This window comes from Salvelinus fontinalis, chromosome 18 (assembly GCF_029448725.1).
Source record: "Salvelinus fontinalis isolate EN_2023a chromosome 18, ASM2944872v1, whole genome shotgun sequence".
Classification (NCBI taxonomy): Eukaryota; Metazoa; Chordata; class Actinopteri; order Salmoniformes; family Salmonidae; genus Salvelinus; species Salvelinus fontinalis.
Window position 1 is genome coordinate 49,152,900 of NC_074682.1, and position 15,063 is coordinate 49,167,962.

The window sequence follows — 15,063 nt, forward strand, 5'->3', positions numbered from 1 at the left end:
ATTATTTTGGCTGAACACAGCGTTTACTGGTGTTTCCCTTACATAAAGTGCATTCGGAAAGTATTCAGACCCCTTGACTTTTTCCACATTGTTACGTTACAGCCTTATTCTAAAATGTATTAAATTGTTTTTTTCATCAATCTACACACAATACCCCATAATGACAAAAGCAAAAACAGGTTTTTAGAAATGTTTGCAAATGTATTAATTGGAGCTCAGACTACCCATGTCTAGATATCATTTTGGCTCAACACAGTGTTTGTGGTGTTCCCTCACATACTGAAGAGCAGGACACCACGGAATATTTGTTTTATTTAACTATGTTGTGATTATTACGATAATCAAGGAGCCTGTGGTAAGAGGGGAGGCGCATGTAGACCAAGTGTCCCTCTTCCAGCTCTAGAGTCACTCCATTGGATACATTTACTCTGTGTCCGTGACTATTGTACCACATTATACCCAGGTCATTCTTGAACAAACGTAAGTCCTTGTACTGTGATGAACGGTTGTCCTTGGCACTGAATCTGAGGTAGTAGATTTCTCTCACTGGTGCTGTGAAGACACCTGCATCAGAAAAAAGACCTTCTGTCTCTCACAGACACTGCAGCAGCCTGTTAGTGATGTTGGACACACTGATAGCTGGCCCCTGTGGACACCTGTATATTATATGTAGATTGGTGTGTGAGCAGTACGTGAAATTGGGCTGAAATTGGGGTAGACCACAGTGGTGTCAGTATTGTAGGGTCCCACGTCTTTACCCAAAGCAGCAGAGAATGCCACCTTTGGCCTGTCTGTGAGCAGTGTACTGTATACACCTGACCACTAGGGCTAAAACATTCCGAATCCTATTGAACTGTAACATAAATGCAACATCTGGCAGCACATATCATAGTCTGCTGCTGGAAAAACATATGTGTTATGGCTTTACACCCCCTGCTATAATGTGGATTAGGGGGCTGTGTCATCGTCGTCGGTGATCAGGCCTACCACCTACGTGTTGTTGGCAAACTTAATGATAGTATTGAGTCTAGCATTCTACCCTGAGGAGCCCCCGTGTTGAGGGTCAGCGTGGCGGATATGTTTTTGCCTACCCTCACCACCTGGAGGCGACCCGTCAGGAAGTCCAGGATCCAGTTGCAGAGAGAGGTGTTCAGTCCCAGGGTCCTTAAAGGGCACTATGGTGTTGAACGCAAAGCTGTAATAAATGAACAGCATTCTCACGTAGGTGTTCCTTTTGTCCATGTGGGAAAGGGCAGTGCAATAGCAATGGTGTCATCTGTGGATCTGTTGTGGTGGTATGCGAATTGGAGTGGGTCCAGGGTATCTGGGATGATGGTGTTGATGTGAGCCATGACCAGCCTTTCAAAACATTTCATGGCTATAGATGTGAGTGCCAATCCTGGTAATCCATCTGGCCCTGTGGCCTTGTGAATGTTCATTTGCTTAAAGTTCTTACTCAGATCGGCTACGGCGAGCATAATCACAAAGTCGTCTGGAACAGCTGGTGCTCTCATGCATGGTTCAGTGTTGCTTGCCTCGAAGTGAGCATAAATGGAATTTAGCTTGTCAGGTGGCTTGTGTCACTGGTCAGCTCGCGTCTGGGTTTCCCTTTGGAATCCGTTTATAGTTTGCAAGGCCACATCTGAAAAGCGTCAGAGCCGGTGTAGTGGATTTGATATTAGTCATGTATTGATGCTTTGCCTGTTTGATTGTTAGTCAGAGGGTGTAGCGGAATTTCTTATAAGCGTTCGAATAGTGTTCCGCTCCTTGAAAGCGGCAGCTCTAGCCTTTAGCTCAGTGAGGATGTGGCCTACAATCCATGGCTTCTGGTTGGGATATGGATGTATGGTCACTGTGGGGACGATGCCGTTGATGCACTTATATACAGTGGGGAGAACAAGTGTTTGATACACTGCCGATTCTGCAGGTTTTCCTACTTACAAAGCATGTAGAGGTCTGTAATTTTTATCATAGGTACACTTCAACTGTGAGAGACGGAATCAAAAACAAAAATCCAGAAAATCCCATTGTATGATTTTTAAGTAATTAATCTGCATTGTATTGCATGACATAAGTATTTGATACATCAGAAAAGCAGAACTTAATATTTGGTACAGAAACCTTTGTTTGCAATTACAGAGATCATACGTTTCCTGTAGTTCTTGACCAGGTTTGCACACACTGCAGCAGGGATTTTGGCCCACTCCTCCATACAGACCTTCTCCAGATCCTTCAGGTTTCGGGGCTGTCGCTGGGCAATACGGACTTTCAGCTCCCTCCAAAGATGTTCTATTGGGTTCAGGTCTGGAGACTGGCTAGGCCACTCCAGGACCTTGAGATGCTTCTTACGGAGCCACTCCTTATGCTGGAAGACCCAGCCACGACCCATCTTCAATGCTCTTACTGAGGGAAGGAGGTTGTTGGCCAAGATCTTGCGATACATGGCCCCATCCATCCTCCCCTCAATACGGTGCAGTCGTCCTGTCCCCTTTGCAGAAAAGCATCCCCAAAGAATGATGTTTCCGCCTCCATGCTTCACGGTTGGGATGGTGTTCTTGGGGTTGTACTCATCCTTCTTCTTCCTCCAAACACGGCGAGTGGAGTTTAGACCAAAAATCTCTATTTTTGTCTCATCAGACCACATGACCTTCTCCCATTCCTCCTCTGGATCATCCAGATGGTCATTGGCAAACTTCAGACGGGCCTGGACATGCGCTGGCTTGAGCACGGGGACCTTGCGTGCGCTGCAGGATTTTAATCCATGACGGCGTAGTGTGTTACTAATAGTTTTCTTTGAGACTGTGGTCCCAGCTCTCTTCAGGTCATTGACCAGGTCCTGCCGTGTAGTTCTGGGCTGATCCCTCACCTTCCTCGTGATCATTGATGCCCCACGAGGTGAGATCTTGCATGGAGCCCCAGACAGAGGGTGATTGACCGTCATCTTGAACTTCTTCCATTTTCTAATAATTGCTCCAACAGTTGCTGCCTTCTCACCAAGCTGCTTGCCTATTGTCCTGTAGCCCATCCCAGCCTTGTGCAGGTCTACAATTTTATCCCTGATGTCTAACCCTGATGGTTAGAGTCCCGCTCCTTTGAAAGCGGCAGCTCTAGCCTTTAGCTCAGTGTGGATGCTGCCTGTAATCCATGGCTTCTGGTTGGGGTATGTACGTACGGTCACTGTGTGGACGACGTCATCAATGCACTTATTGATGAAGCCAATGACAGATATGGTGTACTCCTCAATGCCATTGGAGGAATTCAAGAACATATTCCAGTCTGTACTAGCAAAACAGTCCTGTAGCTTAGCATCTGCTTCATCTGACCACTTTTTTATTGATCTAGTCACGGGTGCTTCCTGCTTTAATTTTAGCTTGTAAGCAGGAATCAGGAGGATGGAATTATGGTCAGATTTGCCAAATGGAGGGCGAAGGAGAGCTTTGTATGCATCTCTGTGTATGGAGTATAGGTTATTTTCCCTCTGGTTGCACATTTAACATGCTGATAGAAATTTGGTAAAACTGATTTAAGTTTCCTGCAATAAAGTCCCCGGCCACTAGGAGCGCCGCCTCTGGGTGAGCGTTTTCTTATGACGGAAAACAGCTCATTCAATGCTATCTTAGTGCCAGCCTCTGACCGTGGTGGTATGTACACAGCTACAGAGAATATAGATAAAAACTCTCTCAGTAGGTAGTGTGGTTTGCAGCTTATCATGATAAACTCTAACTCAGGCAGGCAATAGCACAAGACTTCCTAAGATATCGTGCACCAACTGTTGTTTACAAAAATACATAGACCAACGCCGTTTGTCTTACTAGACGCCGCTGTTCTCTCCTGCCGGTACATCGTATAACCAGCCAGCTGTATGTTGATATTGTTGTCGTTCAGCCACGACTCCGTGAAGCATAAAATGTTACAGTTTTTAATGCCCTGTTGATTGTTAAATCTTCTCAGTAACTCATCCATTTTATTGTCCAAAGATTGCATGTTTGCTAACAGAATTGAGGGAAGTGGGGGTTTTATTTAATGCCTCCGACTTCTCAGAAGGCAGCCCGCTCTCCGGCCTCTCTTTCTCCGCCTCCTCTTCACGCAGATCACTGGGGTCGGGCCTGTTCCCAAGGGAGCCGTATATCCTCCGCCTCTGGCTCGTCAGAGTCGTGAAAGAAGAAAAAGGATTCTGCTAGTCCGTGGTGAGTAATCGCAGTCCTGATGTCTATGAGTTATTTTCGGTCATAATAGACGGTAGCGGCAACATTATGTACAAAAAGAGTAAAACAAAAATGTTACAAACAACGCAGATAAACAAAAAAGAAAACATAATAGTTTGGGGGCACGTAAAACGCTCCCTTCTGCTCCGGCGCCATCTAATCACCTCATAGCATGGTTATATCCTGATTATCCTGATTATAATGAACATCATCATCATCATCATCATGAGGATGGTCATGCAGTTGTATTGACACATCACTTGGTATGACCTCTTAAGACATCTGTACGTCAGGCTTATGTAAATGTAAAGTTTGCTTTAACAGAGGATTATGGTTAAAGAAACAACAAACTCTTATAATTTCTTAGCCAGCAGCTAAGAACACATTAAATCCCCCATCAGGCAGGTTGGCTCTTAATGGGATGACTCGTGTACTGGAGGCAGCTCTGCAGAGTGGTCACTAGCTGGCACAGCCACAAAGTCATAAAATCACATTTTAAACATAACCCTAACCTTAACCACTATGCTAAACCTAATGCCTAACCCTAACCTTAAATTAAGACCAAAAATTTGATTCATACATTTTTACGATATAATCAAGTTTGACTTTGCAGCTGGCCAATCAAGCAGAAATCACTCAGTTCTGCTTCCAGGGCAAGATTAATGACAATAAAATTCAACCTGCTGCTATTGTAAGGCTTTGGTGCAACAATTAGAGGGACATATTTAAACAGTATGTGTTCTCTGCAGTAATAGGGTTTTAATCCCGTTGGGGGAATAGGAGCAAGGCATGATATGGATAAGCCATCGCATTGGGATTTACTTCTAGATGAGACAATTAAAGGGGTGTCAACCTTTTCGAGCAAGCTACTAGACACATTATCCAACTAGGTCCCAGATTACTCTGCCATTGTGGTTACGCCCCAAATGGCACCCTATTCCCTATGGGCCCTGGTCAAATGGCACCCTATTCCCTATGGGCCCTGGTCAAATGGCACCCTATTCCCTATGGGCCCTGGTCAAATGGCACCCTATTCCCTATGGGCCCTGGTCAAATGGCACCCTATTCCCTATGGGCCCTGGTCAAATGGCACCCTATTCCCTATGGGCCCTGGTCAAATGGCACCCTATTCCCTATGGGCCCTGGTCAAATGGCACCCTATTCCCTATGGGCCCTGGTCAAATGGCACCCTATTCCCTATAGGCCCTGGTCAAATGGCACCCTATTCCCTATAGGCCCTGGTCAAATGGCACCCTATTCCCTATGGGCCCTGGTCAAATGACACCCTATTCCCTATGGGCCCTGGTCAAATGGCACCCTATTCCCTATGGGCCCTGGTCAAAAGTAGTACATTATTAAGGGAATAGGATGCCATTTGGGATGCGGTCAGTGTGACTCAGTATTTTCAAGGACATTTTAGCTTCTAATCGACCCACCGAGCATTTTCAAAATGTTATATCCTACAAAGAGGTGGGCTTACAGCCGAATAGGTACTTGTGTAGCAATATTGGCACCTTTGTTATAGTAGCTACTTCTGATTGGGCTGATTTGTCAATTAAAAAGTGTCCCTGCACTGCATCACATGATTAAAAAAGTGTAACTGCAATATCAGGGGGCAAATTTCTGAAATATTTCAGGGCACATTTCATTACATGGGTTATTGTTAGTATTGCCACATTTGCCTGGGTCACAATCCAAAATTGTGTAATTTCCCTGGTGATGATGAGGACGCGTGGCATTTTCTAATTACATTTAATGCAGGTAAAATGATTTTGACCCAGGTGAGTGTGGCGTGCGCAAAACCAGACTTGAAACTGTAGATCGGCTATGAAAAGCCAACTGACATTTATTCCTGATTATTATTTGACCATGCTTGTCATTTACGAACATTTTGAACATCTTGGCCATGTTCTGTTATAATCTCCACCCGGCACAGCCAGAAGAGTACTGGCCACCCCTCATAGCCTGGTTCCTCTCTAGGTTTCTTCCTAGGTTTTGGCCTTTCTAGGGAGTTTTTCCTAGCCACCGTGCATCTACACCTGCATTGCTTGCTGTTTGGGGTTTTAGGCTGGGTTTCTGTACAGCACTTCAAGATATTAGCTGATGTACGAAGGGCTATATAAAATAAACTTGACTTGATTGATTGATAGATGAATGCAAACAAACTTGGCGCTTGGCTTTGTCTGCGAAAGACATTGTCACATTAATGATTTACCGTTGAGAAGTAACGTACTAACACACATCTGTAGATACATTTAGTGAACACAGATACACTATGGGGAGCCCTTCATGTTCGTCATATAGAGAAAAAGAGAGTACGTTAGTTTAGGAATCCTGTTGGACCAACACTTACATCCAACTCCAACTCCAACTCTCTCTCTCTCTCTCTCTCTCTCTCTCTCTCTCTCTCTCTCTCTCTCTCTCTCTCTCTCTCCTCTCTCTCTCTCTCTCTCTCTCTCTCTCTCTCTCTCTCTCTCTCTCTCTCTCTCTCTCTCTCTCTCTCTCTCTCTCTCTCTCTCTCTCTCTCTCTCTCTCTCTCTCTCTCTATCTCTCTCCTCTCTCTCTCTCTCTCTCTCTCTCTCTCTCTCTCTCTCTCTCTCTCTCTCTCTCTCTCTCTCTCTCTCTCTCTCTCTCTCTCTCCTACTGTTGTGTGTGTAAATAGGTTTTCACAATGTGACACCTTGACAAGTTCATTTGCTTTAAGGTTACGACTGAAAGGAATTGAAAGAAAATGGAAAATAAAGCAAGTCAAGCATGGTGTGTCGGATGATACAATGCTCTGTATTTCTCTCTCCCCTCTACTGATGATAAATTATTTTGTCTCAAAGTGTTTGTTCTTTCCGTGTTGGGCGTCAGGGACGGCGGTACGTACAGAGACAGAGAAAGACAAAATGGGACATTTGCGCGAGCCCTCACCCTTGACCCCTCGGCATGGCATTCAGAAATGAAGGCTTGTCTTTTTCCCATCAGGAACAAGTTAGCAGCAAGGTCAGCTGTTTCAATGAAGAGAAGAACTCTATTAGTGCCCGTAGTGTTCTCGGAAAGCGAAGATAAAGGACAGTGTACGCTGCTCTTCCAAGAAACAACTCCCTCGATGGACCCATTGTACTGAATCATCTTTAGGTAACAGCTCTATTGGCAACACTCCTCCCTATAGACAACTAAATATTGTGTACATTGGACAGTACCAATCTGGATAACACTTAACTTGAAGCCGAGCATTATAATGCATTATAAGCCTTGTTATAAGTATGTTGTCGTATTATTTAAATGATTCTGGTTTAATACAGCCATTGAACAGGCTCTTATAACTAGTAATAAATCATTATATCTATTGGTTGATACTGTAATCATACATGCCTATAACTAGTAATACATCATTATACCTGTCGGTTTTAAATAAAGTGTTACTCTAATCTGTAACAATGTCTTTTCCACAATGGCTAAGAGAAGGAACGTTGTATACCAAAGCAACACAATCCCAATGTATTAAGCATTCAGTTTCAAATAATAATGAACCAAGCAATAAGTACACTACTGTAATATTGGAATGATTCACAACCTAATATACACAAATATTATCTTGAGTCCCAGAGTTCTCAAAGAATAATGAGTGCATTGGTATTTATGTTACTGAGTTATTTCTGTAGAGCAGAGGAACTCCCTCTAGTCCAGTGTATCCCAAACTCAGTCCTCAGGAATCCAAAGGGTGCACGTTTTGGTTTTTGCCCTAGCACTACACAGCTGATTCAAATAACCAATAAATCATCAAGCTTTGATTATTTGAATCAGCTGTGTAGTGTTAGGGCAAAAACCTAAATGTGTACCCAGGGGAAGCCCCAGGACCGAGTTTGGGAAATGCTGCTGTAGTCTCTCAAAGGCAAGAAGGGAGAACAAGAGAAATCCCTGCTGTATCTTTGATGTCATTCAAAAGGATTTACTAGGGAACGAACATAGAGAATCCTATACTGTTAGGAAAAAAAATGCTATCCATAGGAAAACCCTTTGAAGAACCCATTTTGGTTCCAGGTAGAACCCTTTTGGTTCCAGGTAGAATCCTATTGGGCTCCATGTAGAACCCTTTCCCCAGAAGGTTCTACATAGAAACCAAAATAGTTATACCTGGAACTATGGAATGGGAGACTAAGGGTTGAATCCTTACTGCCACTTAGGTCAAAATTTAAGTTAGCCATGTATTGTTCTCAATGGGAGATTAAAACCTTGTTTCAACTGTAGGCCTTAATGCTCAAATCAGTTTTGTTTTTCAAATCCGTTTTGTAATACTGACAGTACAAACAGCAAGTTACAAGTGACCAAATCGGGTGTGTGTGTTTAGACAGCAGTCATTTGCTGACATGGCTATGCTAGTTGTCATAGTAACGACAGGTATGGTGCACAGGGGTGTAGGCTGATTGGTGGTAGTGCTCTTGCTTCTTATCACTCAGAAGTTATGTAGCATGCTAAGGTGACAACAACGCCTGTCAGGGATGTTTCCCAGTTGCTTTGAATGTTCAAAATTATAGTGTAAGAACACTTTTAAAGCCTCAAAGGATAAGATGATCCAACTTTCAAAACAAGTCATTTTTGGCTAGCCAAGGCAGGCAACTAGCTAGCTAGGTAGCTGTTCAGCTTTCTAGCACATTCACTCATTTGTTTGTTAACAATTAACAAGCTAGTCATGTTCCTGTAAAACTGTCAGCAGAGTAGCTAGCAAGCAACAAGATACTGTATGTCAAATATCAGTCTAAAAACAACTTGAGGGCAAATAAATCAGATTTGACTGTTCAGACACAAGTCACACGGCAAGGAATCAGATTTGTATGACCTAAAACCAGCTATGAAGATGGTTTGAAATATGGCTTGAAATGTTCGATTTCATGTGCTTTTTGGCTGTTCAGACCACAGGAAAAAGAACAGATTCGAATCAGATATGCAAAATTTTGGGGATTTGAGTCACATCCAACTGACAATATGAACAAGGCAAATCCTTAAAATGGAATTAGGATTCTCCCCTACGTTTGCACCGGTCACTGTTTTCCCATACAGTAAATGTACATTCCTAATCTTCTGTAAGTTATCTTTCTTTGAATCTGTATTCCATCTGTTCTATATGTGTTTTATTCAACATGGCCTTATTTAGTCCTTCCTTTCTAACCCTTCAATATGTATTGTTCTTCTTATCTGCTCAAGTTTACAACTGTTATTAAAAAGTGTGTCTTTATTCATACTGTTATGTTTGGTGTGTATTATATTCATACTGTTAAGTTAGGTGTGTATTTTATTCATACTGTTATGTTAGGTGTGTATTATATTCATACTGTTATGTTAAGAAGTGTGTATTTTATTCATACTGTTAAGTTAGGTGTGTATTTTATTCATACTGTTATGTTAGGTGTGTATTATATTCATACTGTTATGTTAAGAAGTGTGTATTTTATTCATACTGTTATGTTAGGTGTGTATTTTATTCATACTGTTATGTTAGGTGTGTATTATATTCATACTGTTATGTTAAGAAGTGTGTATTTTATTCATACTGTTAAGTTAGGTGTGTATTTTATTCATACTGTTATGTTAGGTGTGTATTATATTCATACTGTTATGTTAGGTGTGTATTTTATTCATACTGTTATGTTAGGTGTGTATTATATTCATACTGTTATGTTAAGAAGTGTGTATTTTATTCATACTGTTATGTTAGGTGTGTATTATATTCATACTGTTATGTTAAGAAGTGTGTATTTTATTCATACTGTTATGTTAGGTGTGTATTATATTCATACTGTTATGTTAAGAAGTGTGTCTTTATTCATACTGTTATGTTAGGCGTGTCTTTATTCATACTGTTATGTTAAGAAGTGTGTATTTTATTCATACTGTTATGTTAAGAAGTGTGTATTTTATTCATACTGTTATGTTAGGAAGTGTGTATTATATTCATACTGTTATGTTAAGAAGTGTGTATTTTATTCATACTGTTATGTTAAGAAGTGTGTATTATATTCATACTGTTATGTTAAGAAGTGTGTATTTTATTCATACTGTTATGTTAGGCGTGTCTTTATTCATACTGTTATGTTAAGAAGTGTGTATTTTATTCATACTGTTATGTTAGGTGTGTATTTTATTCATACTGTTATGTTAAGAAGTGTGTATTTTATTCATACTGTTATGTTAGGTGTGTATTTTATTCATACTGTTATGTTAGGTGTGTATTTTATTCATACTTGTTATGTTAAGAAGTGTGTATTTTATTCATACTGTTATGTTAAGAAGTGTGTATTTTATACATACTGTTATGTTAAGAAGTGTGTCTTTATTCATACTGTTATGTTAGGTGTGTATTTTATTCATACTGTTATGTTAAGAAGTGTGTATTTTTATTCATACTGTTATGTTAAGAAGTGTGTATTTTATTCATACTGTTATGTTAAGAAGTGTGTATTTTATTCATACTGTTATGTTAAGAAGTGTGTATTTTATTCATACTGTTATGTTAAGAAGTGTGTATTTTATTCATACTGTTATGTTAAGAAGTGTGTATTTTATTCATACTGTACTTTATTTTTTTACCGGTTGTTCTTCCCTTTATTCATGTTTTATTTCTGAAGATGTATTATAAACTGTGCAGCACTGCCCATTCTATGGAAAATGTTCAAATCTGGATTTAAATGTATAGACCGATTTAAAGGGTGGCTGAACCGATTTAGCCTTGGTTTTAATCCTCCTCACGAGGAAATGTGACTGAGAACCAGATGAGGTGCAACCATATGCTTCACTTGAGTCTTGTCCTTGAGCAAGGCACTTAACCAGAACTGCTTCTGTAAGTTGCTCTGGATAAGAGCTTCTGCTAAATGACTCAAATGTAAACAAAAATGGAGTAGGTTCATTTCAAAACCCAATTTTAGTCACGAGACAACTGCTTTAATCACGACTCAACTCTATTAATCACGAGGCAACTCTTTTAATCATCAGACAACTGTTTTCGGTACCTCTGTGGATGTGCCATTATGTTGCCAGGTATGAAACCGAATACATGTAGTCATAGAAACGAGAATAGTCAGAGAACAAAGACACATTTGATTTTATTCATCTTGTTGAGTTGTATGAATAAATGTATTGTTGTGAAAAATGCTGCTCCTAACAGGTGATCCCGACCGTTGGCTAGGACTCAAAACACACAACCCAAGCTGGCAGATCCAACTGATGTAGTACAAATGATTGACATTGTAAGTGTAGAATTTAAAGTACAGAAATGCTAGTTATGATTGTGGAGGATTAACCTGTTATGTAGAGGAAATGTAAGGGCCTTGATTAACTACACTCTACAGGTTATTGTGGAGTAATTGTGGAGCAACATCACAATATCTAAGGGCAACCTGCATTCTGAATGCCCAATACTGCCCTAAAGAAGGCAAAATACACTAACAAAAAGACTTCAGTCTTTTTCTGTCTAGACAGATAGCAATTTCTGATACTCCATGATATGTGCTGATCAACTGGTTTGTTCTTGTGTCACGAAACTTAATACCACATTAATCAGATAATATACCTGGTCATTACAACAGGTCAAAGATTTTTCACCAAATTCGTTGTTACTATGTTTTGCCTTTGTAGTGCAGCATAGGTTTCTAACATTATGATCTTACTTCACATGCATACAGTACACACACACACACACACACACACGATCCAAGCAAAGGTATGCACACAATGAGCCTAATCCTAAAAAGATTAAAAAACATTTTCAAAAGAGTTTGCTTTTTAATCCAGGACTAGGCTTAATCTGTGTCTGGAAAACCCGTCCATCGTAGTATCGTATCTCTACGGGACGGATGGAGTAAAAAGCACCTCGTAGTATCGTATCTCTACAAGACAGATGGAGTAAAAAGCACCTCGTAGTATCGTATCTCTATGGGACGGATGGAGTAAAAAGCACCTCGTAGTATCGTATCTCTATGGGACGGATGGAGTAAAAAGCACCTCGTAGTATCGTATCTCTACAAGACAGATGGAGTAAAAAGCACCTCGTAGTATCGTATCTCTACTGGACGGATGGAGTAAAAAGCACCTCGTAGTATCGTATCTCTACAAGACAGATGGAGTAAAAAGCACCTCGTAGTATCGTATCTCTACTGGACGGATGGAGTAAAAAGCACCTCGTAGTATCGTATCTCTACTGGACGGATGGAGTAAAAAGCACCTCGTAGTATCGTATCTCTACGGGACGGATGGAGTAAAAAGCACCTCGTAGTATCGTATCTCTACTGGACGGATGGAGTAAAAAGCACCTCGTAGTATCGTATCTCTACTGGACGGATGGAGTAAAAAGCACCTCGTAGTATCGTATCTCTACGGGACGGATGGAGTAAAAAGCACCTCGTAGTATCGTATCTCTACGGGACGGATGGAGTAAAAAGCACCTCGTAGTATCGTATCTCTACTGGACGGATGGAGTAAAAAGCACCTCGTAGTATCGTATCTCTACTGGACGGATGGAGTAAAAAGCACCTCGTAGTATCGTATCTCTATGGGACAGATGGAGTAAAAAGCACCTCGTAGTATCGTATCTCTACTGGACGGATGGAGTAAAAAGCACCTCGTAGTATCGTATCTCTACTGGACGGATGGAGTAAAAAGCACCTCGTAGTATCGTATCTCTATGGGACGGATGGAGTAAAAAGCACCTCGTAGTATCGTATCTCTACTGGACGGATGGAGTAAAAAGCACCTCGTAGTATCGTATCTCTACTGGACGGATGGAGTAAAAAGCACCTCGTAGTATCGTATCTCTATGGGACGGATGGAGTAAAAAGCACCTCGTAGTATCGTATCTCTACGGGACGGATGGAGTAAAAAGCACCTCGTAGTATCGTATCTCTACTGGACGGATGGAGTAAAAAGCACCTCGTAGTATCGTATCTCTACAAGACAGATGGAGTAAAAAGCACCTCGTAGTATCGTATCTCTACGGGACGGATGGAGTAAAAAGCACCTCGTAGTATCGTATCTCTACGGGACGGATGGAGTAAAAAGCACCTCGTAGTATCGTATCTCTACTGGACGGATGGAGTAAAAAGCACCTCGTAGTATCGTATCTCTACTGGACGGATGGAGTAAAAAGCACCTCGTAGTATCGTATCTCTACGGGACGGATGGAGTAAAAAGCACCTCGTAGTATCGTATCTCTACTGGACGGATGGAGTAAAAAGCACCTCGTAGTATCGTATCTCTACTGGACGGATGGAGTAAAAAGCACCTCGTAGTATCGTATCTCTACGGGACGGATGGAGTAAAAAGCACCTCGTAGTATCGTATCTCTACTGGACGGATGGAGTAAAAAGCACCTCGTAGTATCGTATCTCTACGGGACGGATGGAGTAAAAAGCACCTCGTAGTATCGTATCTCTACTGGACGGACGGAGTAAAAAGCACCTCGTAGTATCGTATCTCTACGGGACGGATGGAGTAAAAAGCACCTCGTAGTATCGTATCTCTACTGGACGGATGGAGTAAAAAGCACCTCGTAGTATCGTATCTCTACTGGACGGATGGAGTAAAAAGCACCTCGTAGTATCGTATCTCTACTGGACGGATGGAGTAAAAAGCACCTCGTAGTATCGTATCTCTACGGGACGGATGGAGTAAAAAGCACCTCGTAGTATCGTATCTCTACGGGACGGATGGAGTAAAAAGCACCTCGTAGTATCGTATCTCTACAAGACAGATGGAGTAAAAAGCACCTCGTAGTATCGTATCTCTACGGGACGGATGGAGTAAAAAGCACCTCGTAGTATCGTATCTCTACTGGACGGATGGAGTAAAAAGCACCTCGTAGTATCGTATCTCTACGGGACGGATGGAGTAAAAAGCACCTCGTAGTATCGTATCTCTATGGGACGGATGGAGTAAAAAGCACCTCGTAGTATCGTATCTCTACTGGACGGATGGAGTAAAAAGCACCTCGTAGTATCGTATCTCTATGGGACGGATGGAGTAAAAAGCACCTCGTAGTATCGTATCTCTACTGGACGGATGGAGTAAAAAGCACCTCGTAGTATCGTATCTCTACAAGACAGATGGAGTAAAAAGCACCTCGTAGTATCGTATCTCTATGGGACGGATGGAGTAAAAAGCACCTCGTAGTATCGTATCTCTACAAGACAGATGGAGTAAAAAGCACCTCGTAGTATCGTATCTCTACTGGACGGATGGAGTAAAAAGCACCTCGTAGTATCGTATCTCTACTGGACGGATGGAGTAAAAAGCACCTCGTAGTATCGTATCTCTATGGGACGGATGGAGTAAAAAGCACCTCGTAGTATCGTATCTCTATGGGACGGATGGAGTAAAAAGCACCTCGTAGTATCGTATCTCTACGGGACGGATGGAGTAAAAAGCACCTCGTAGTATCGTATCTCTACTGGACGGATGGAGTAAAAAGCACCTCGTAGTATCGTATCTCTATGGGACGGATGGAGTAAAAAGCACCTCGTAGTATCGTATCTCTACGGGACGGATGGAGTAAAAAGCACCTCGTAGTATCGTATCTCTACTGGACGGATGGAGTAAAAAGCACCTCGTAGTATCGTATCTCTACGGGACGGATGGAGTAAAAAGCACCTCGTAGTATCGTATCTCTACTGGACGGATGGAGTAAAAAGCACCTCGTAGTATCGTATCTCTACGGGACGGATGGAGTAAAAAGCACCTCGTAGTATCGTATCTCTACGGGACGGATGGAGTAAAAAGCACCTCGTAGTATCGTATCTCTACTGGACGGATGGAGTAAAAAGCACCTCGTAGTATCGTATCTCTACGGGACGGATGGAGTAAAAAGCACCTCGTAGTATCGTAT